Consider the following 23,851-nt stretch of genomic DNA (forward strand, 5'->3'; position numbering starts at 1 on the left):
ACAGAACATACTAAATCAGTTGGGATAACAGCTCTCTGTCTGCCTCAAAATAATCTAATTATAGCACCCAGAATCTCCTTTATACCTGACGCAAAGTTAAATACTTATTTGTGGGATTATTTCCTAACATATTTGATGAGGCAGAGTTAACAATTTAATATAACTCTAGTATATTACAGTAACAGCACAATAAATCAGTTTATTACAGATTGAAACATCACTTTTTCATTATTAATGGGGTGCAAACAAATACTGGATACTTTTTAAAAGGCAGATAAACCACAAAATTACTTATCTTTGATAGTATATTGGTTTTTATAATTACATTAAGATGTGAATGGTGTAATATAGTCACAAATAATACACCTCAATGAGGCCAATGAGGCCATATGTAATAATACACTACATTGTGCTCAGTAGACATTTATTGAATATGGGAATTATCTATTTTTCTATCCAATTACTTAGTACAATGTTTTGCCCACTGTTAAGGGCTCAATAAATATTCACTGAACATACTGATTAGGAAAGAGGTGAGAAGAGATGGGCCCCCTCAGCTAGATGTCAAGTATAATTGGAATCTACATGGGAAAAAGTGGTTAAAGAAGTCAACTGTATGTGGCATTTAAGCATATAGATGCCAACAAAGCAAATGATTAAGCAGAAAATACTGGCACCAGAATAAACAAAGGCAAAGTTTGCTAATAATGGCTAAAAAGAAATTTTAAGGAGAATCCAGAAAAAATTTAGATTGGACCATACCTTTTCCCACCGAATTCAGTTTGAGACAGACCAATAGAGGCACTGTAAGAGACTACGGCTGTCTTCCTTGATATTCAGACATCCTAGTTTCAAATAATTTATTATAGACCTGTTACCCATGAATCAATATAAACCTATTCATATTTAGGGATTAGTTTCCACAAGTACAAAGTTGAACTTCCTTTTATTTGTCCTAAAATGTTTACTTTCAAACTTGAAGGGACTTCAATTATTCCATGTAGTTTTCGATAATTCTTTTATCTCTTCAGACCAGAGTAAAAATATTCGTACAGTATCCATACTGCAGCACCTTCCACCCACCCTTTGGTCGCTTGAACTGCCCTTCTTTGGTGCTTTTTCCGCTTTCAGGTCCTTCTTGAAGTGTAGTAAGCAGAACTGTACTGGGTATTCCAGCTGCAGTTTGGTCTATCATTGTCGGAATGGCTTCTGCTATGGCGAGGTCTTCCAGTCGGTCTACTAAGACTATAAGATCGTCTATAGCTGTAATCAGAAGGCCGACTTCTTGCTCTCCTTCTTTCATAACTTCGACTTCTAGAATATCTGTATCTGTCATAATCATCATACCGTGAAGAGCTGTACACATTCCTCCCTTCCTTGGCTTTTATCTGATTTGGTGTCTTCTGATCCCGCTGTGCAAATCCATTTTCTGTCCAGATTATATAAAGCATCTGCAGCATCACGAACATCCTCAAGTTGAACATAAGCAAATCCTCTTGGATGGCGAGTGTAGAAATCAAGTGGAAAACACACATCAACTATAGGACCATAGCGACCACACTCGCGCCGTGAATCTTCAGACCTGGTGTCGTCCGCCACGTTCCTGACGAACAGAGACGTGTTCGGGGGGTGCAAGTAGCGGGACATGGCGGCGGCGTGAGTCTCCGCCGAGGGCACTAACGGGCTCAGCAAACCGTCCGTGGCCAAACCTCAGACACACACACACACACACACACACAGAACCAGAGCGCCCTGCTATGGCAACGGCCTCTTCTCGAGAGACTTCCCTCCCGCCTCCTCCCCAACCCACTCCTCCCAGCTCCCTGTAACTAAGATTTAACGAAGTAAACTGAAAAACCCTAACCCTAAACCTAAAATTTTCCTAAATTAATTTTTAAACGAACTGTACTGTGTATATCAATATTTAATGAGATCAGACATTGACTTTGTAATAAATATAATTTTAGATTTGGGTGTCTTATTGAGGATTTTTGCTCAAAAGGTATGGAATCTCTAATACAGACATTTCTTTTTAACTTTTTATTCATTGAAGAAGCTAGCTCAAGTGTTACTTTGTAGGAGCTCAACACTGCTCTCATTCTTCTCTCACAGCTCGTGAAAGTAGTTAGCACCCAGGTTTCAAAACATAATTTCTGTATTCTATTATAAAAAGTGAATATTTCTAGCTTTACTGAAATATAATTGAAAAAATATATAAATTTATGGTATAATGTGATGCTTTGAAATGTATATCATTGTGAAATGATTATCACAAACAAGCTAATTAATAATCTATCACATAATTGCCTTTTTAAATTGTGGCTAGAACACATAAGATGTACTCTATCAGCAAATTTCAAGTCTATAATACAATATTATTAACTATAGTTACCATGCTGTACATTAGCTCTCTAGAGTTTATTCATCTTGCAAAGCTGAAACCTTTTATCCTTTGACCAACCACTCCATTTTCCTCACTATCCCCAGGAATCACCATTTAATTTTAATTTTAATGTCTAAACAAAATGAAACATATTTATAGAGTACTTGTGTGATATTTGGGAAATATATACATTGTATAATATACAAACAAGAATAAATACACCTAGCTACTCAACATCGTTTCCTTATGGTGAAAACATTCATACCCTTTTCTCCTAGCTTTTTTTTCCATTAAAATTTACAGTAAATATCATTATCTGCAATCACTATATTGTACAATTGAATACCAGAGCTTCTTCCTCCTATCTAACTGTAATTTTTAAAAAAAGATTTATTTATTTGAAAGGCAGATTAATAAAGAGGCAGAGACAGTGGCAAGGAGAGAGAGAGGTTTCCTATTTGCCAGTTCACTCTCCAAATGGCTGCAATGGCTGGAGCTGGGTAGATATGAAGCCAAGAGCCAGGAGCTTCTTCTGAGTCTCCCACATTGGTGCAGGCGCCTGAGCACTTGGGCTGTCTTGTACTGCTTTTCCAGGCCATAGCAGAGAGCTGGATTGGAAGCAGAGCAGCTGGGATTCAAACCAGTGCTCATATGGGATGCTGACACCAAAAGTGGCAGCTTTACCCGCTATGTCACATTGCTGGCCCCTCAAACTGAGATTTTTTTTTTTTGAAGATTTATTTATTTATTTGAAAGTCAGAGTTCCACACAGAGAGAAGGAGAGGAAGAGAGAGAGAGAGAGAGAGAGAGAGAGAGAGGTCTTTCATCCACTGGTTCACTCCCCAATTGGCTGCAACAGCTGGAGATGCACTGATATAAAGACAGGAGCTTCCTCTGGGTCTTCCCACATGGGTGCAGAGGCCCAAGGATTTGGGCCACCATCCACCACTTTCCCAGGCCATAGCAGAGAGCTGGATCAGAAGCTGAGCAGCCAGAACTCTAACCAGCGCCCATATGAGATGCTGGCACAGCAGGTGGCGGCTTTACCCACTATACAACAGCTCTGGCCCCAACCCCCTCTAACTGTAATTTAATACCTGTTTACCTTTTGTGCAACATGCTACAATGAATATGAGAGTGCAAAAATATTTGTTATAATAATTTATTTTTTCTTTGGACATATAAGGGAGCTTTAGAATGTTTGTGGGCAGATGGAATTAAAAGATGTTGTGAATTTTTAGTAAACTCTGAAGTCTTCTTGTATATTCACAAATAGGATTGTTTGATCATATGATAGTTCTGTTTTTAATCTTTTGAACTGGAATAGAGAATCTTAAAATAAATCCACATATTTATGGCCAAATATTATCTGTTTTGTGCCAAAGCCATATAGTTTTACTTACTGTAGCAATGTAATATGTTTTGAAATTATTACTGGTGAATGGCAAGGGTCCTTGTCTTCATGTAAGAAGAATTCAGGCATGAGACAGAGAGTAAGTGGAAAGCAAATAGCAAGGTTTATTAAGGTAGGGACATCCGTAAGAACGGATGGGCACCTCTCCAGACAGAACCTGAGAGAGAGTGCCCAGTTGCTCAGACTGGGGGAGACGGGTTACATGGTTGGGTGGAGAGCATACACCTGACCAGGCCAGGCGGGTGGCTCAGCATAGAGGCAGAGGGCTGAGTGTGCAGTCTGGTTGAGGTCAGGGGTCTTTAAGTCGATGGGTCTTGCCTCCATACCTCTGCTCCTCTTGGAACAAAGGACTTCTCAGATGTAAATAGAAAAATTCCTATCTGAGTTTTTCCCCTAAAGTTATCAGACAGGAGGAAGCCTGGCTGGTGCCACCCCAGTTACAGAAAGGATGGGCAGGACCCCCTTGAGGATCAGGATCCGGAGCAGGATATTTGAAATGCAGATACTGGGCTGCACCTGGAAGATTATCAGGCAGAAGGGGCGGAGACCCCCACCTGGCAGGTTATCAGGTAGAAGGGGCAGGGCAGGATGCAAATACTGAGCTGCCCCTGGAAGGTTATTTGGATGACTTTGAGATGCATATGCTAGACCTAGATATCAACTCTTTAGGCCTTTGTCACACACACATAAGCTCATATCTGACTTCCTACCTAACAAAATCAGGATCCATAATATGTCCCATTTTAGTCTTACTTAAAAATGTGTTCTGTTTGGGTTCTTTTCTGTTTCCAAATGAATTGTTATTTTCCTATTTCTTCAAAAAATTTCATGCAGTTTTGTTCAAGATCACTAGCAATCAAGGAAATGCAAATCAAAACCACAATGAGGTTTCACCTCACCCCGGTTAGAATGGCTCACATTCAGATATCTACCAACAACAGATGCTGGAGAGGATGTGGGGGAAAAGGGACACTAACCCACTGTTGGTGGGAATGCAAACTGGTTAAGCCACTATGGAAGGCAGTCTGGAGATTCCTCAGAAACCTGAATATAACCCTGCCATTCAACCCAGCCATACCACTCCTTGGAATTTACCCAAAGGAAATGAAATTGGCAAACAAACAAGCTGTCTGCACATTAATGTTTATTGCAGCTCAATTCCCCAATAGCTAAGACCTGGAACCAACCCAAATGCCCATCAACAGTAGACTGGATAAAGAAATTATGGGACATGTACTCTATAAAATACTATACAGCAGTCAAAAACAACGAAATCCGGTCATTTGCCACAAGATGGAGGAATCTGGAAAACATTATGCTGAGTGAATTAAGCCAGTCCCAAAGGGACAAATATCATATGTTCTCCCTGATTGGCGACAACTAACTGAGCAGCAAAGGGGAAACTTGTTGAAGTGAAATGGACGTTATGAGAAATAGTGACTTGATTAGCTATTGTCCTGACTGTTGATGTACAATGTAATACTTTATCCATTTTAATATTTCCTCTTTGTTTTGTTCTAGTTTTGTAAAGGATTTTATTGAATCTGTAGATTCCTTTAACTACTATGGACACTTTAACAATACTAATTCTTCCAAACCGTAAATATGGGGTGTATTTCCATTTATTTGTATTTTCATTTTTTATTAACATTTTATAATTTTCATTGTGTAGATGTTTCATATCCCTAATTAAATTTAATCATAAGTATCTTAATTGTTTGATGCTATTATAAGCAGATTATTTTAGTAATATATTTTGGATCATTCATTGTTAATGCATAGAAATGGAATTCATTATTTTATGTTGATTTTGTATTTCACAATATTAATGTTTGTTGGAGTTATAACTGAGTAGGATTTGCCTCCCCAAAACTAATGCAGATATTTAAACTCTGATGTCTTAATGTTAATGGTTGATGGATTAAGAGTGGAAACCTGATCTAATATTGACATCTGAGGTGTGTGCCTGGTGGTACATATTTGGGTCATTGGAGGCATGCCCTCAGAAAGTGGTCTTCAAAAGAGTGTTGATTATTTAAGCTCTAGTTTTTTAGGTGTGATCTCTTAATTCCTGGCTCACCATATGACTATTCCTCTGCATCCACCCTACTAACCTCCATCAGTTGCAATACAATGGGATCAACCAGTCCTCAACTGTAACCTCCAGACTATAAGCTGAAATAAATCTTTTCTTTCCCAAGAAGTTTCTCTGAGGTGTTTTAGTTAAAGTAAAGCAAACAGACTAATACAATTGGTTCCAGTGGTTTTTGATGGGTCTTTAGAGTCTTCCACATATGCACATGATCATGCCATCTGCAAACAAAGACAATTTTAACTCTCCCTTTCTGATTTAGTTGTCTTTTATTTCTTTCTCATGTCTAATTGTTCTAGATAGAACTTCTAGCACTGTGCTGAATGGAATTAGTGAGAATACAACTGAGTGGCTCCTGATCTTGGAGGAAAAGCTTTCATTTCAACTTTAGTGTGAGGTTAGCTATTGGCTTTTGTATAAGCAACATTTTATTTTATTATGTTGAGGCACAGTCCTTCTCTATCTGCTTCCTGAGAGCCACTATCATTAAGGTATACGAAATGCTGTCAAATGCTTTCTTTGAATCTGTTGGGGTGATCATGTGTGTTTTATCCTTCATTCTGTTAATTCATTGCATTTATTGATTTGCACATCCTGAGCCACCAGAGGAGTAAATTCCACTTGATCACAAGTGACCTTTTAATGTATTGTTGAATCTGGTTTGTGAGTACTTTGTTGAAGGTTTTTTTTTTCTTAAAGATTTATTTTTATTTATTTGAAAGACAGGCACAGAGAGAGTTGAGAAAGAGAGAGAGGTCTTCCATCTGCTTGTTCGCTCCCCAGATGGCCACAACAGCCAGAGCTGAGCCAATCCAAAGTTAGTAGCCAGGGGCTTCCTCCAGGCCTTCTATGTGAGTGCAGGGGCCCAAGGACTTGGGTCATCATCTACTGCTTTCCTAGGCCACAGCAGAGAGCTGGATTGGAAGAGGGGCAGCCAGGACTAGAACTGGCACCCATATGGGATGCTGGCACTTCAGGCTGGGGCTTTAACCTGCTGCATCAGAGCACCAGCCCCTTGTTGAAGGTTTTTGCAGCTTTATTTATTAGGAACGTTGGTCAACAAATTTCTTTTCTCATAGTGTCTTTGTCTTCCTATTTCTTTACATTTTATGTATCTGTTAGAGATTTTAAAAGGATGCTTTTGGTATCTGAGACCTGAGTACACAGAAGTCCTGCAGCCTGGGTCTATGGAACCTGGTCTAGGGTGAGGTTCTACTGGAGTGTGACACTGCAGGAGCTGGCTCGAAGCATGGGGCTTTGGAGACTGACCTGGCACTAGGCAGGCCTGGGGTCTGTACTTGCAGATGTCTCTGTGATGTTGAGGGCAGGGTTTCTGACCTGGCATCGCAAGGAGCCTGGAGACTGGGTCACAGAGACTGTCTTGGTGCCAAGTGAGTCTGGTTCTCCACAGCGGTTGGCCTGGAACTGGCAGGCCTGTAACTTGCTCTTATAGGATCTTGTCTGATGCCTGGGCAGGCTTGGAGGCTCACTATAGAGGTACTGTCCTGGAACCTAGAGCTGTGTGGCTTCACCGGCTCTGGGTTTTTCTAGGAGGGGTTCCCAGTTTTGTTGACTGTCATGTCTAGCCCTCACGTCCAGCCCTCACGTCCCTCTTTTCATGGCATATATGTCTCTTACTTTTCAAAGTGCTGCATTCTTTTACCTCATCTATCTGATCATCTTTTGCCTTTAGCCATGAAGATTTACTGTGCATGTCATATGAGCTTTCTCCACCAGTAGCTTCATGGTCTTGCTGAGGAGTCCAGATGTGTTAAGGCTCCACAAAGGCTATGAGTTTTGTGTCTTTCAGTTTGTCATCTCTAAAAAAATGATCAATTGGTCTTTTTTTTCTTTAGATTTTTAATTTTTTTCTAAAAGTCTCATTTTTATTTTTATTTCATTTTTAAATAATTCTTATTTATTTTAAACATTTTATGGAGAGGTAGAGATGTGCAGATAGGTCTTCTGTTCAGGAATTCACTCACTAAATGCTTGCAATGTCTGAGACTGAACCAGGCTGAAGTCTTGAGACATGAGCTCAATCTGGGTGTCCAATAATGGTGGTGGGGACCCAAGCCGCTGAATCATCACCTTCTTCCTCTTGGGGTGCATATTAGCAGGAAACTGGAATCAATTAGGAACCCAGTACTGGGACCCAGGCTCTCCAACACGGAATATGAGTGTCCCAAGCAGTATCATAACCACTCTACCAAATGCCCATGCTGCTTCTTCAGTATTTATAGATTTAATTATAGATGATAGAACTAATTATGTATCCTGTGATATTTCCTCCAAATCTACTCTAGATATTTTACATTTATTTTCACTGCATCTTTGAGAGATGTGACCATCAGGTGGATTATTTTCTTCTAATGCAATAGAGAGGCAGAAAGTGGTTCACCTCAAGTCATCAAATTAGTATTGGAACTGGTGGCATAAAGCCCAGGTCCTGTGATTCCTGCCCCTGTGTTCAGTCCAGGAAATCCTGTTGCCTCCCCAACCATGACTCTATCTCAGGAGTGACTCCATTTTGGCTAAGCAAGGAAACTTTCCCGTAGGGTGTTCAATTTCCAAAGAGGATGCATCTAAGTGCATGGCCAGATCTACTTCTACTAAATAGGTACTAAATAGATTATGCAAGAAAGATAAGCAGCCTGGACTTGATCCATAACAGTGACACATGCTTGAGCACTATAATCACAGAGACTCTTTGCAATTTCAATACAGTCAAAGCATAGATGCAAGGCACCCATCAGTCATACCAATTTCATTGAAAGTAGGGAGCTAACCACATGTAAGGACCTAAGGTATTTCTATATACCATCCCTCTCAGTTATTACAAAGCATCAAGATGTATTAAAACTACCCTCACACAGAACTAACAGGTGGCAGGATTTAAACTCATTCCAGTCTCCCATTGTTGCAGTAGGAGGCAGAATAGAAATAGATCCTTAGTGAGCTGACACTCATGGGGTTGGGCAAGATAGACTGGAGTGAAGCAGCAGAGACAAGGAGATGAAGTGAAGTGAGCATTTTTTGGGTCATCTTTTGGCTGTGGTACTAATTTCACTTTGCAACCTTGGCATAATCAATCCAAATGTCAAAGAGATTTCAGAGTTATTAGGGGAATGGAATGATGATAAATATCATCATGGAGATGGGGGAATAAATATACTTCTTTCTCTCAAGTGGATTTGGTCTCTTAATTTTGTCTGTATTTTAAGGTTTTACTGTTCTTTTGTCAAGACATTGAGCAGCTGCTGCTTTCCAGACATACTCTACAATAATTATGTAGTGTATTGTGATGCTCAAAAATATGCCCATCTAAACTGGGAAGACTTGAGATGAAAGGGTGGTTAGTAGGAGATGGGAGAGAAGGGAATAGACAATGCATCACTTTCTGAAGAGTGGAACAGACAGATCACTAGCCAATTGCTGTGGGGTGAGTGTATCAGGTTGCCTTTCTTATCTGAGCAACAAACTACCTCTAAACAGTCATTTATTTAGCTCATTTCCTGGGAGTCAGCAAATTATTCTGGGCTCGCCTATGTGATTGTTCTACTGGCCTCATCTGGCCTTTCTCACACCTGTATTTTCAGTAACTGCCTATCAGCCAGGTGGCTCAGAGTCTAGGCTTCATGCACTTAGCTGTGCATTTGGGGAAAATATGGTTGTTGGACCACGTGTTTCTAGTCATTTAGCAGGCTAATTCAGCCTTCCTCTCATGGCCCCAAAATCAGCAAGAGGGAAATCCCCAATACATATATACTTTCAAATTATCTGCTTGAATCAAATTTATTTCTATTCCTTAGCCAGTACAAGGGATATGGCCAACCAAGATTCATGGCAGTAAAGAAAGATTTGACCTTTCCTTGGCTTAACTATAAAGCATTGCAGATACTTTCACTGTATACCACATTCTGCTGCTTACAGTTATATGCATTACTCTGATTTGTGAAATATAGCGTCATCCAAAATCCTATGAAAATCACATTGGAATATGGTATCAGATTTGAAGTCCAGGATCTCATCATCTTCTTAAATGTGAGAATCTCTATATCCAGAGACCAATTATCTAAGCATAAAATATATGCCCCCTACCGTACACTTCCTACATGCAGATATTATAGATACACCATATACTCTGCACTATGTTGCACTTCACTATATAAATATAGCAAACCACAATAGATACTCCAAGTCAAAAAAGGTAATCACTTATTCATAATAATTGTGAGATCCTGTGAGATTCTCCACTCTTAATGGAGAAGGCATCTTTTAGCTAGAACCTGGCTGTGTTCCCTGAGAGTAGTTGCTCAACCCATTTCTTCTACTGCACTTAGAAATGTGTTCTTAATCCATTGCTCTTTATAACAATAGCTCTAGCTTCTGAACTCTTGATATCTTTGGTGAAATGTTTTCTCCTTCTTATAAAAATGGACTTTGTTGCAGATGAACAGCTACCTACATTTGCTTTCTACAAATGGACTTTTGAGAGTCTAGAGGTCTTTCTGAAATTTGAACAATTTCAGTCCTTTTATATCAAGCCTAGTGATTACTTTGGTTGGATCAAACCTTTAATTATATGTCCTTAAGACTTTAGAAGATCTTTTATCTGCTTTAAAGGCGTTTATGGCACTGTCCTAAATATTTCAGAGATTTTCTTTAAAGATTTTGGCCGATGCCAAAAGGTAGAGTTATAGCCATCACTTGGCTAGTCCTCCACCTGTGGCACTGGCACCCCAGGTTCTAGTCCGGGTTGGGGTGCCGGATTCTGTACCATTTGCTCTTCTTCCAGTCCAGCTCTCTGCTGTGGCCCGGGAGTGCAGTGGAGGATGGCCCAGGTGCTTGGGCCCTGTACCCGCATGGGAGACCAGGAGGAAGCCCCTGGCTCCTGGCTTCAGATCGGCAGACCACTGGCCGTAACAGCCATTTGGGAGCTGAACCAATGGAAGGAAGACCTTTCTCTCTGTCTGTCTCTCTCTCACTGTCTAACTTTGCCTGTCAAAAAAAAAAAAGATTTTATTCATTTATTTGATAGGTAGAGTTACAGACAGTGATACAGAGAGACAGAGAGAAAGGTCTTCCCTCCGTGTGTTCAATCCCCAAATGGCCACAACAGCCGGAGCTGTGCTGATCTGAAGCCAGGAGCCAGGTGCTTCCTCCTGGTCTTCCATGCAGGTGCAGGGGCCCAAGCACTTGGACCATCTTCTGCTACTTTCCCAGGCCACAGCAGAGAGCTTGATTGGAAGAGAAGCAGCCAGGACTAGAACTGGCGTCCATATGGGATGCCAGTGCTGCAGGCAGAGGATTAACCTACTGAGCCACAGCACTGGCCTCTGTTTTAGAGATCTTAACAATTAAAATTTTTTATTTGATATTTACCATTAAGATTTTTATACAAGCTGGAGAGACAGAATGTGAGTGTTTTATCTTCTAACTCAGTAAATCCCAAGACTTCTACATTCCCTCTATATTTTGCTTGAAAACTAGCTATTCTTTCTTTAATTTATCTTATCTTTTTCTGCCCTATATCATAAAGTAAACAAAATACCACTATTTTTTTTGACAGGTAGAGTTATAGACAGTGAGAGAGGGAGGCAGAGAGAAAGGTCTTCCTTCCGTTGATTCACCTCCCAAATGGCCACTATGACCGGCGCTGCACCAATCTGAAGCCAGGAGCCAGGTGCTTCCTCCTGGTCTCCCACATGGGTGCAGGCCCCAAGCACCTGGGCCATCCTCCACTGCCCTCCCGGGCCACAGCAGAGAGCTGGACTGGAATAGGAGCAGCCGGGACTAGAATCTGGCACCCATATGGGATGCTGGCACCGCAGGCGGAGGATTAGCCAAATGAGCCATGGCGCTGACCCCAGCCACTTTCAAGATCTGTCTGGTGACCTCTTATCAAATCTGAAATTTCATGAGCTATATATGCTTTTCAAAATTATGCCATGCCTTTGTTCTACCAATTGGTAACTCCTATGTTATCATGGTCACTATTTTTCCAAATTTTGCCAACAGTTTCTCATTGCTTTTCTGGCCCTTGCCTTCTGCTTGGTCTTACAGCTGGTGCCATATATTTTAAGTTTTTTTTTCTTTTCCTTCTTTTTTTTTTTGAAAGATTTGTTTATTTGAAAGGCTGAGTTATAGAGAGAGAGAGAGAGAGAGAGAGAGAGAGAGAGAGATAGAGAGGGAAAGAGAGAGATCCTCCATCCACTGGTCCACTCCCCAAATGGCCACATGGCTGGAGCTTGGCCTATCCGAAGCCAGGAGCTAGGAGCTTCCTCCAAGTTTCCCACATGGTTGCAGGGGCACAAGCATTCGGACCATTTTCTGCTGCTTTCCCAGGTGCTTTAGTAGAGAGCTGCATAGAAAGTGGAGCAGCCAGGACTCGAACCAGGGCCTATAGGGATTGCAGGCCCCACAGGGAGTAGCTTTGCCACAGCACTGGCCCCTTAAGTTTTTCTATTGACATATTACATGTAGCTCCAAATTTCATTATCATCTTTCATTGCATTAAAAAGTACTGAAAAACTTGATTGCTTACCAAAAAAGCCCCACCATTTGTTTGTGTCTTATGATGTTGTCTTATGATGTTGTGAGTCAGCAAGTTGGGCTGGACTTAGCCACATGATTTTCTTGACTGTCTCAGCTGCATTCAGCCAGTGACTCTGCTTCTGGCTTAACTGAATGGGCAGGTCAACTGGTGGTGTGTCTGGACCATATTCTTTTATCACCTGTTAGGCAAGTTCATGCTTTTCCTTATGGCACACGTCCCTACAACAGTAATGAGGAAGCTTTTTTAGAGGATGTTTTTGAAGATTTTTATTTATTTATTTGAGAGGCAGAGTTACAGAAAAAGAGAGGGAGAGACAGAGAGGTCTTCCATTCGCTGGTTTACTCCCCAGATGGCTCCCCCAGTGGCCAGAGCTGAACTTATCTGAAGCCAGGAACCAGGGGCTTCTTCCAGGTCTCCCATGTGGTTGTAGGGGCCCATGCACTTGGGCCATATTTTACTGCTTTACTAGACCACAGCAGAGAGTTGGATTGGAAGAGAAGCAGCCGGGACTAGAACCTGCATTCATATGGGGTTCTGGTGCCGCAGGTGGCTTGGTCCACTACACCACAGCACCAGTCCCAAGGAAGCTTTTTGATTCTTTTTAGATGACTTATTGATTTATTTGAAAGGCAGAGTTGCACACACAGAGAGAGAGAGAGAGAGAGAGAGAAAGAGAGAGAGAGAGAGGTCTTCCACCGGCTGGTTCACTTCCCAAATGGCTAGGCTAAAGACAGGAGCCTGGAACTCCCTACATTTCTCACACTTGGCAGGAATCCAAGTGATATCGGAGAACGGACCCCTAAAAATTATATGAAAACGTGGCCCCTTAAAGTTCCCCAGCAGAGCCATCTGGGGTGCCACATATGCTATCAAAATTTGGGATGGCAGATGATATAACCATATGCTTATTAATAAATCCCCAATATTAATAAGCCTGAGAGGGTTCTTACCTAATATTCAGAGAAGAATTTTAAATACTGACATAAATAAACGAGGCAACATGGTACATTTTAATCTTTATTTAGTGCGAAATATGCATAGGAGAGTGAGAACTTTATATAAGAGAGAGAGAGAGAGAGAGGAGTAAATCTGGGTTCATACTGAGCACCAGGAACCAGCCACGTGGAGGAGCATCTAGGCCAGGAAGCCTAGGGTGGGTGGCCTGCAGGCCATGCACCCTGGAGGCGCAGGGCTACAGCAAGCCCCCTCCTGGCAAGAGGCCAGGGAAGAAGAGAAGGGCGGGACATACCACGTCCCGGGCTTTTAAGCCACTTACAAAGGGGAGCGGTTAATTAACCTGATTGGCTGGTGGGCACCCAGGTGTGGCCAGGTAGGGGCATGAGATATCAGGTAGGGCGTGAGGTATCAGGTACCTGGGTAACACAGGGGCATGGCAAAGGCGTGGTCTTCCAGTTCACAAACCTAATCGATTTTAACCTGTATGCCTTCCTACTCCACAAGTACTTAGGCCATCACCCACTGCTTTCCCAGAATCATTAGCTGGGAGCTGAATCAGAAATGGAGCACCTGGACTTGAACAGGCACTCATATGGGGATTCTGGTGTCAGTGTTGCAAGCAGAGGCTTAACCAGCTGTGCATTAACACAGGCCCCTGAGGGGGAAGCTGTATTAAACAAACACTGTGAAATTCAGTTTTGTCTCTTTTGCTACTATTTCTTGTCCTCTGGAAGCCACAATCAGTCTAGATTCAAGGACGGTGGACAACAATTTCTTCTGTTTGCTATTTCCTGTTTCTTGGAGCTGTTAAATTCCTCTTTTTCTTTTCCATTTTCACTTTACAGCCTCTCAAGAAATGTGTTTTTTGTTGTTGTTGTTCAAGAACTCTCTTACTTGAAAACGTCCTTCCTCTTTGTTTCCTTGATTCCTATTTTTGCTTGGTATGTAATTTAAGAGATATTTTACTTGCCGAATTGAGGGCTTTCCCCTGTAGCCCTCTGTTTTCTGCTGTCACTATTGTCACATATGAAGATATCCTAATGTTGAGACCTTGTACTTGACCTGGGTATCTTAAATTATGAGAATGTGACTCAGTTCCCATCTCTGAAAACATGATACAGTAATCTTCCCACACTCAGTATGCATTGGGGAACATAAAAAAGTAATATGTGTAAGGGGCTTAATGGAGCTGTGGCATAAAGGAATTGCCCCCATGCTATGGTTGGAAGCTGTTCCCTGAGAGTTGTGTGTTGGAAACTCGATCCTCACAACGGCATTGGGTGTTGAGAGGTCAGACCTTTTTTAAGAGGTGTTGAGGCCATGAAAGCTCTGCCCTTGTAATGGATGGATGTTGTTGTGTGGGAGTGAATTTGTTATAAACACAAGCTTGTCCCCCTGCCCCCCCAGTTCTCTTTTGATCTGTTTGATCTGTCTGTCTTCTACATGGGATGACAAATCACTAAGTCCCACACCAGATGTGGACCTCTTGATCTTGGACTTCTCAGCCTCCAGCACTGTAAGAAATGAGTCTCTGTTACTCATAAATTACCATTCTCAGGTGTTTGGCTACAGCAGCGCAAAGCAAATGAGGACACACACCACAGTGGTAGTGTAGTGCTCCACATGCATCCTCTCCTACCAGGGTAATGGCAAACAAGAAAGAAGGGCTTGGAACAAACCCAGGTGTCCTCTCACTCACAGAAGCAATCTCTTCAAAACATCTTCAGATATATTTTGAAAATAGACTGCAAAGGGAAAAATGGATTTAGAGTTTTATTTTTGTCCCAGTATATAGCATGAGAGGTTTTCCTTCTGTTTCTAAGACGCTGTTATCACTATTGAGCAATAACCACAATTTTACTTATGCCTGACAGGACACAAGACTGAACTCAGGAGGGCTCAGAAGAGAGCTGTGACCTGTGTGCCAACCAACCTAATGTTAACTTCTGTTAAGAGGCAAGTTGGACAATTATTCCTAATACTCAAGGCCTAAACTTCTATTTCAAAGGTGATTCCAATAAAAACAAAGAAACAAACGCATGAGATGATATTTTGGGACTGAGATAAAAATCTGAAAATTATGATACATACTCATTCCAGACCTTCTGCAAGGATACAGTGATCTGCCATTGCTAACAGGAATGAGTGTCAGAGGATGAGAGAGACCAATGGATCACCAATATGAGACTTAAAAATCCTTACCCTATTTTGTCTCTTAGCTCTTTTTCTTCAGTAATTCAAATGATAAAGAGGTGTTTGAAAATGGCATTTCTTTATGAAAATATGAATACAAAATGTGAATAAAAATTAAATTACAAGTTATAATTTGAAGGGAAAAAACATGAAGTTTGTCTTGGAAACCCCACTTTTCCCTGAGGATATTAACCTTACAAATACATCCCCCTCTCCTTTAGAAAAGGATTTGTTTTTTTCAAGTACAGATGGGAAACCAGAAATATATTTAAATGAATTTTAATTTTGCCCATGTATCTTCTTATCACAGATATTTCCTCAGTTTCTAAAATAGGAAAAAGTCTCCATTGAGATCCTGCAAAAATACCAAGCAGAAAGGGACATGGTAAAGAAGAAAAAATGTTTAATTCAATCACCACTATCAATTGTTCTCATAACAATTTTACAATTATTGTATTGAATTTGTGAAAAATACAGGACAAGGATTGATATTGTGTTCAATTGTGACAAGGTTCATGGAATGAAATAATAGCACAACAAAGTCATGTCGCAGACCACATTTCCAGTAGCTAATTCCGAATGTTGTATCCAGCCATATGCCAGTGTTTAAGGAAAGCTCTCTCCATCAGACTGCGTTATGGCCTTATACACGAGTTAAGGCTCACTGAATCATCCTTCAACCCCCTTCCCTTCAAATTTAAGGAAAACTGACAGATAAACAGAAAGACACAAATGCTTACAACTATTCATAATGGAAGTTTGGCTATCGTAAGTGCTGTGACAAGTGAGAGCAGTTCAGCATTTCTGCTTTAACCAAGGCTCAGACACCTGATGAAATTATTAGCCTGTTCATAAAGTATGTGATGCCACAGAAGGGCAGCTACTGACTGGAGGCACAAAGGCCGATGAGGAGAGTTAATGAGCACCCGACTCCGGGAATATGACATGAACTGGAAAGAAGGGGACATTTGAGGGGGAAACTGGGGTGAGAGTAATAGACTTGTTACCATAAAGGCCTCTGCATCTACGGACTTGTGACTGGAGTTTGGAAATGAGACCAAAACGCTATCCTGTCCACACGATCTTCTGTGGAACACTCAGATTGAATACCACCTGTGGGCTAATTTTTGCTCAGGTAGGTCAAGGGTCTCAAATGAACTCACATTGAATAGAATTTACACTGTGCCCTGCACAGGATTAGGCATTCAGGAAAGAACAAAGCCAGATCCCACTTACCTATTATGGACTCCTTGCAGTCTTTGAAAACTAGTGGGGACCTGCTGTATTCTGAGGGTTCTTTGCAGCCCAGGAAGATAGCCTCCTGCTGGCAGGTGAGGTGTCCATAATGAAAAGACACAGACCTTGCTTGTCATTTCTGTTCCTCCCACAGGTGCTCCAAATGCTATGCTTTTCACACTTTCCTCAAAGAGATGAGACAACATTTTGAGGGCTGAGAAAAGAAGGGGAAGAGAGTGAGAATCAGCCAGCCTCGGCCAGCCCAGCTCCATGGATACCATCCTCACTGAGGCCACAGGATCTCCATTAAATCCAGCGAGCTCTTCTCTGCCTGCTGCCCGTCATGGGGACAGACATGGCAGAACGATGATGGAAAAAGAACTCCAACTGACTTACACAAAGAAAGGACTTCACACAATTTAAAAGTCCCAGCTAAATCCCTAGCACAGAGTCTCATTGGCCTGATTGGAGGTCACAAGTAAGCTATTTGCATTTGGGCCATGTAGTACCACTAAGAACCATTGGGTGGCGCTCACTCCACCCAAACAAGGAATGGAGAGTAGAATGGCTTCCCATAGGAAAACTGTTTCCCGAAGCAGGCATCCACACTTTATTTGACTTGACAGACACATTAGCGAACACTCTTTCCTTGCAGTTTTTGACAACATTCTGCTTTCCTCCACTGCTGTAGAGTCTCAGTCCTGTTTTCCCTTGGCACTTTAAAAAATTCATTCTGTACATTATAAAAATGTATTTCAGCTTTTCAGCTGGCCATGATTCCCAGCCAGAGAGGCCCAGCAAGACCCACATCATTTTATCATTTACAAAAGTCCAGCTCCTGCTCCCCGGGCTGCGTCTCGGGTCTCTGCCTCTCACTCTGCTCCCTGGAGGGTTGGACTTTGGCAAAGCCTCCCTTCCCCCAACCAAGTGCCTATCAGGAAGGCACTAAGACCGGAGCCAACAGGCCCATAGAGGCTTTCGCTTCCCTGATGGCTTCCTGGAAAGGCTGGTTAGTACAAGCGAGTAATGCAGGCAAGTGATGAGTGAGAAGCAGGAAGGACAGAGAGCTGGAAGACAAACTGCCACACACTGCCTCTGCCCAGAGACCGTTTCAAGGGTAATGGCTTGCTAGAATTTCATTGCATGTCTTGTGATTTCATTCATGCCTTGCCTCTCCAAACACCGGATTGCGAGTTCTAATGAGGCTGTGGCAATTTACACGTACATCATCATGCATTTGCTTTCCTGCCAGTCCTACCTCACTTCTCTGTTTCTCCTTTTCTTACTGTCCTGCTGCAGTACCTCTTTTCCCCTAATGTGAAGTTCCCACGTGACTGATGCAGAGGCATTTCTTTCTTTCTTTTTTTTTTTTTAATATTTAGCTCACACATTCCAGGAAGGACAATCAGTATTTGTCTTTCTATGTCTGGCTTATTTCAATCAACATTATACCCTCCATAATTTTATTTAACAAATATTTATTTGAAAGGCAGAGTTACAGACACACATACACATACACACACACACTTACACACAGATCTTTCATCTGCTGGCCCATTCCTCAAAAGGCCACAGTGCTCAGGCTTTGGCCAGGATAAAGTCAGGAGCCTGGAATTCCACCTGGGTCTCTCAGCACTTGGGTCATCATTCACTGCCTTTCCAGGGAAAAGGATCAGAAGGAGAGCAGCCAGGACTTGAACCAGTGTTCATGTGGAATGCGTGTCACAGCTGGCAGATTAACCTGCACCACCACAATGCCAGCCCCTCATTCTTATTTTTAGCTGAATAATATTCCATTATGTGTGTATATGATTCCATAATTTGGTGATAGTGAATAGTGTTGCTAAAACATGGTGAAACAGATTTTTTGATAAAATGAGTTCATGTCTTTTGGGTATCTAGCCAATAGTAGGGATGCTGGTGCATATGTCAAGTCTATTTCTAGATTTTAAAGGAATCTTCATACTGTTTACCACAGTGGCTGCACTCATTTACATTCCCACTAACAGTATGTAAGAGCTTCTTAGGAAACATGGGCTAAGACAGAAGAATTTGACCCTGCTCACCACACATTATCATGCTCCTTAGGGTTCCTACTGGGTTACATGTCTCCTTAGAAGATGCATTCTCTTTGGGAGATGTCACCCACTCCAGGGCTTCAATCACCACCTGTCATCTGATGATTCCCAGGTGTCCTTCCCCCACCCTACCTTCTGTGTTTAGCACCCACGTGTATTGGACATCACTGCCTGGAGGGCTCCCTGGTATCTCTACTTCAACATGCCCAACATGCATTCACATGCCAGACTCAGACTGCTCCCTCCTAGAAGTTTCCTTTCCCTGTGGCTGGCACTGCCACACACTCAGCTGGCTACGTCACAAAGCCAGGAGTCACCTTGATCCCCCACTCTCTCTAGCTTCTCACTCTTCACATTCAACCCTTCACCAGCCCTGCATAGTTTGAGCTCTGCACACACCCAGTTGCATCTTCCTCATTCCATTTCCACTGCCACAACCTCCCCAAGCCTCCCTCTGCTTCTCCTGCACCTGGCCAGTGCATTTTGCAGAGAGCAGAGTGCAGAGTACGTCTGAAATGCCAGTCACAAAGGTTTTACATCCTCCTTGGGTAAAGATTTCTTAATGCTATCTAGTCTGCATCTTATACTCACTTTTCTATCTATATTTCAGATTCATTCTTGTCTCTCAACTATCTAGGGGTCTAGGATACATTCTTATGAATATTTCTTCAGGACCCCTTGATCTCACCTGTAAATCTCCACAAAGGCTATTTCTTCCGCTTGAAACAGTCTGCTCTGTCTTCATCTCTCTGCTGAATTCTGTTCATTCTTTAAGTCTCAGGTTAGATATCACTTCCTCCAGGAAGCACTCTTGGATCTCTGCCCTTCGCTCCAGTTTACGTCAAGGGGTTCCTGCTAGGGGTTCTTACTGCCACCACTGTGTCTACTCTTATACTAGAGCAGTTCATTCAAGGGGCTTTGTAATTGTCCATTTCATTGCTGTATAGTGGTGAGTCTCTGCCATGCTCATAAACACTTTCCATGGTACCTGGCACAGGAACTACCTTTAAAATATATCTGATGTATGAACACATTTATAAGCATTTTTGTCAATTTATAGTTAGTCAAATCTAAAGCATCCAGTTTTCTTTCCCAGGTCTGTCTTTCTTCAGTATCTTCAATAAGTAATTAAATGAATTAAAAATCAGAAATCTTCAGCTTGGCTTCCAGATGTTGCACTTTACTTAACCTGTTTATGCCTCAGTTGTTAATACTTTCGCTCAAACTCATATGCTGGCTACTGTTCAGACCAGATGTCCTTCTAGTAGATGTCCTTTATAGACACAGAGAAATGGGGCAAATGAGCTTTGATTTTTGAGAGAAAATACAAAAGGGGGAGGGAGGAGGAATAAATCTAGATAATTTTTATTTCAAGTTTTAATTTGATTTTTTAAAATGATAGAAAATATACAATTAATTGCAAATGGTAGATTCTTTTTTTTTTTTTTTTTTTTTTGACAGGCAGAGTGGACAGTGAGAGAGAGAGACAGAGAGAAAGGTCTTCCTTTTTGCCGTTGGTTTGCCCTCCAATGGCCGCTGCGGCCGGCGCACTGCGGCTGGCGCACTGTGCTGATCCGAAGCCAGGAGCCAGGTGCTTCTCCTGGTCTCCCATGGGGTGCAGGGCCCAAGCACTTGGGACATCCTCCACTGCACTCCCGGGCCACAGCAGAGAGCTGGCCTGGAAGAGGGGCAACAGGGACAGAATCTGGTGCCCCGACCGGGACTAGAACCCGGTGTGCCGGCGCCGCAAGGCGGAGGATTAGCCTAGTGAGCCACAGCGCCGGTTAAATGGTAGATTCTTAAGGTAGAGCACCCAAAAGCTAGTAGACATTATTCTTTTTCTTTTCTTTTCTTTTCTTTTTTTAATTTGCAGGCAGAGTTAGATAGTGAGAGAGAGAGACAGAGAGAAAGGTCTTCCTTCCACTGGTTCACTCCCCAAATGGCCGCTACGGCCGGCACTGTGCTGATCCAGAACCAAGGGCCAGGAGCCAGGTGCTTCTTCCTGGTCTCCCATGCGGGTGCAGGAGCCCAAGCACCTGGGCCATCCTCCACTCCCTTCCCAGGCCGCAGCAGAGAGCTGGACTGGAAGAGGAGCAACCGAGACTAGAACTGGCGCCCATATGCGATGCTGGTGCCGCAGGTGGAGGATTAACCAAGTGAGCCACGGTACCGGCCTGTAGATACTATTTTTAACATACCTTTTTACTTTCAATCTCATAGGAATATCTGAAATTCACAATTAAAAAAAATATCAGCGCATTGTAAAAATTCCAGTTGTACCTATTAGCAAACAGATTACCTTGCGAAGGCAACATTAACAGTAGCCAGAAAATGGAAGTTAATTATTATGAAAATAAAGAAAATCTATAAACAAAAATATTTAAATTGTCAAAAAGAGAAACTACTTTGGGCCACCACTGTGGTGGATAAAGCCGCTGCCTGCAGTGCCGGCATCCCATATGGGCTCCGGTTTAAGTCCTGGATGCTCTACTTCCGACCCAGCTCTCTGCTATGGCCTGGGAAAGCAGTAGAAGAGGGCCCAAGTACTTGGGCCCCTGCACCTGTGTGGGAGACCCAGAGGAAGCTCTTGGCTCCTGACTTCAGATAGGCGCAGCTCCAGCCATTGCGGCCATCTGGGGAGTGAACCAGTGGATGGAAGACCTCTCTCTCTCTCTCTCTCTCTCTCTCTTATTCTCTCTCTGTGTAACTCTGACTTTCAAATAAATAAATATTTTTTAAAATGAAAAAAAAAACAGAAGCAACTTAATGAACCAAAAACTTAAATGGTAAAGAAAATTGATATAAAAAAAATCTAGTCAATCAAGGAAAGGATTCATTCATATAAAAGAGTACCTGAATAAAGCTTGATAGTTTCAAGAAAATTAAAAAATAATACTCAGTTTATTATGAAAGAACATTCAATGAATAATACCCAAATTATTATGAAATAATCATGTTAGAAAAATTTTTAAAAGATTTATTTATTTACTTGAGAGGCAGAGTTATGGAAAGAGAAAGGGAAAGACAGAGAGAGAAAGGTCTTTTATCTTTTTTTTAAATTTATTTATTTGACAGGTAGAGATATAGATAGAGAGAGAGGCAGAGAGAAAGGTCTTCCTTCCATTACTTCACTCCCCAAATGGCTGCTGCACCGATCCGAAGCCAGGAGCCAGGTGCTTCTTCTTGGTCTCCCATGCGGGTGCAGGAGCCCAAGGACTTGGGCCATCCTCCACTGCCCTCCTGGGCCACAGCAGAGAGCTGGACTGGAAGAGGAGCAACCGGGAATACAACTGGAGCCCATATGGGATGCCAGCGTCACAGGCGGAGGATTAGCCAAGTGAGCCAGGGCGCCAGCCCCAGGTCTTTTATCTTTGTTTCACTTCTCAAATGGCTGCAAAACCAGGAGCCAGTAGCTTCTTCTGAGTTTCCCACACAGTTCTTGGGTCATTTTCTACTGCTTTCCCAGGCCATAGCAGGGAGCTGGATTACCTTTGAGTAGTATTCCATAGTGTATATATGCCCTAATTTCTTTATTCAGTCATCATTGATGGACATCTGGATTGATTCCATAGCTTAGCTATTGTGTATTGAGCCTAAAGTGAACATAGGAGTACAGATAACTCTGTCATATTCTGATTTTCTTTTCCTTGGGTCTCATGAGTAGGAGTGCTGGGTCATATGTTAGATCCATTTTCAGCTTTCTGAGGTAAATCCATACTGTCTTACACAATGGCTGCTTCAGTTTATCTTCCCACCAACAGTACATTAGGGTACCTTTTCCTCTACATCCTTGCTGGCATTTATTGTTTGTTGGTTTCTATGACAGTGATTCTAACTGGAGTGAGATGAAACCTCATTGTGGTTTTGATTTGCATTTCCCTGATGGCCAGTGATCTTGAGCACATTTTTGTGTGTTGGCTATTTTAATTTCTTCTTTGGAAAAATGTCTGTTCAGGTCCTTTGTCCATTTCTTAAATGCATTGTTGATTCTTTTTTAAAATTTTTTTAAAGATTCATTTATTATTTATTTGAGGGAGAGGGAGAGAGAGAGAGAGAGAGAGAGAGAGAGAGGTCTTCTATCCAATGGTTCACTCCCCAATTGGCCGCAACGGCTGGAGCTGCGCCAATCTGAAGTCTGGAGACGAGAGCCTCTTCCAGATCTCCAACACGGGTGCAGGGTCCCAAAGATTTGGGCCATCTTCTACTGCTTTCCCATAGCAGAGAGCTGGATTGGAAGTGAGGCAGCCGGGACTTGAACCAGTGCCCATATGGGATGCTGGCACTTCAGGCCAGGGTGTTAACCTGCTGTGCCACAGCGCCGGTCCCCAATTATTTTTTTAATGAAAATATTTACTTTGTTTAATTGAAAGGCAGAGTGATAAAGAAACTGGGAGGAAGAGAGAGAGAGAGAGATTGTCTATCCATTGGTTCACTCTCTAAATGGCTACAGCAGCAGGGGCTGTGCCAGACTGAAGTCAGGAGCAAGGAACTCCATCCAGGTCTTCCATGTGGGAGCTAGGGGCCCAAGCACTTGGGCCATCACCCACCATCTTATAGGACCATTAACAAGAAGCTGGGCCAGAAACAGAGCAGCCAGGACTTGAACTGGTGCCCTGATATGGGATCCTGGCATCACAGGCAGTGTCTTCACCTGCTGTACCACAACATAAACACTCAGCTGATTCTTGAAAGTGGTGAAATTATTCATTGGTGATTAGTAAGAAATATACATATATGGGCCGGCGCCATGGCTCACTAGGCTAATCCTCTGCCTGCGGCGCCAGCACACCAGGTTCTAGTCCCAGTCGAGGCACCGGATTCTGTCCCAGTTGCTCCTCTTCCAGTCCAGATCTCTGCTGTGGCCAGGGAGTGCAGTGGAGGATGTCCCAAGTCCTTGGGCCCTGCACCCGCATAGGAGACCAGGAGAAGCACCCGGCTC

The 23,851-nt window shown here is 42.4% G+C and overlaps 1 long non-coding RNA gene and 1 pseudogene across 2 annotated transcripts in view; one reads left to right on the plus strand and one right to left on the minus strand.

The window, feature by feature from the left end:
• The window catches only part of LOC138849917 (uncharacterized), a 179,478-nt gene extending 158,851 nt beyond the window's left edge, over positions 1 to 20,627 (plus strand). For both annotated transcript variants that reach the window (XR_011389113.1, XR_011389112.1), the window contains 2 exons: positions 15,280 to 16,733; positions 16,989 to 20,627. This is a non-coding gene — a long non-coding RNA (uncharacterized lncRNA). The remainder of the gene's footprint in view (positions 1 to 15,279; positions 16,734 to 16,988) is intronic.
• LOC100340739 (serine/arginine-rich splicing factor 10 pseudogene) lies at positions 930 to 1,728 on the minus strand (annotated as a pseudogene).
• Positions 20,628 to 23,851: the final 3,224 nt, after the last annotated feature.

Source organism: Oryctolagus cuniculus, chromosome 6 (assembly GCF_964237555.1).
Source record: "Oryctolagus cuniculus chromosome 6, mOryCun1.1, whole genome shotgun sequence".
Lineage (NCBI taxonomy): Eukaryota > Metazoa > Chordata > Mammalia > Lagomorpha > Leporidae > Oryctolagus > Oryctolagus cuniculus.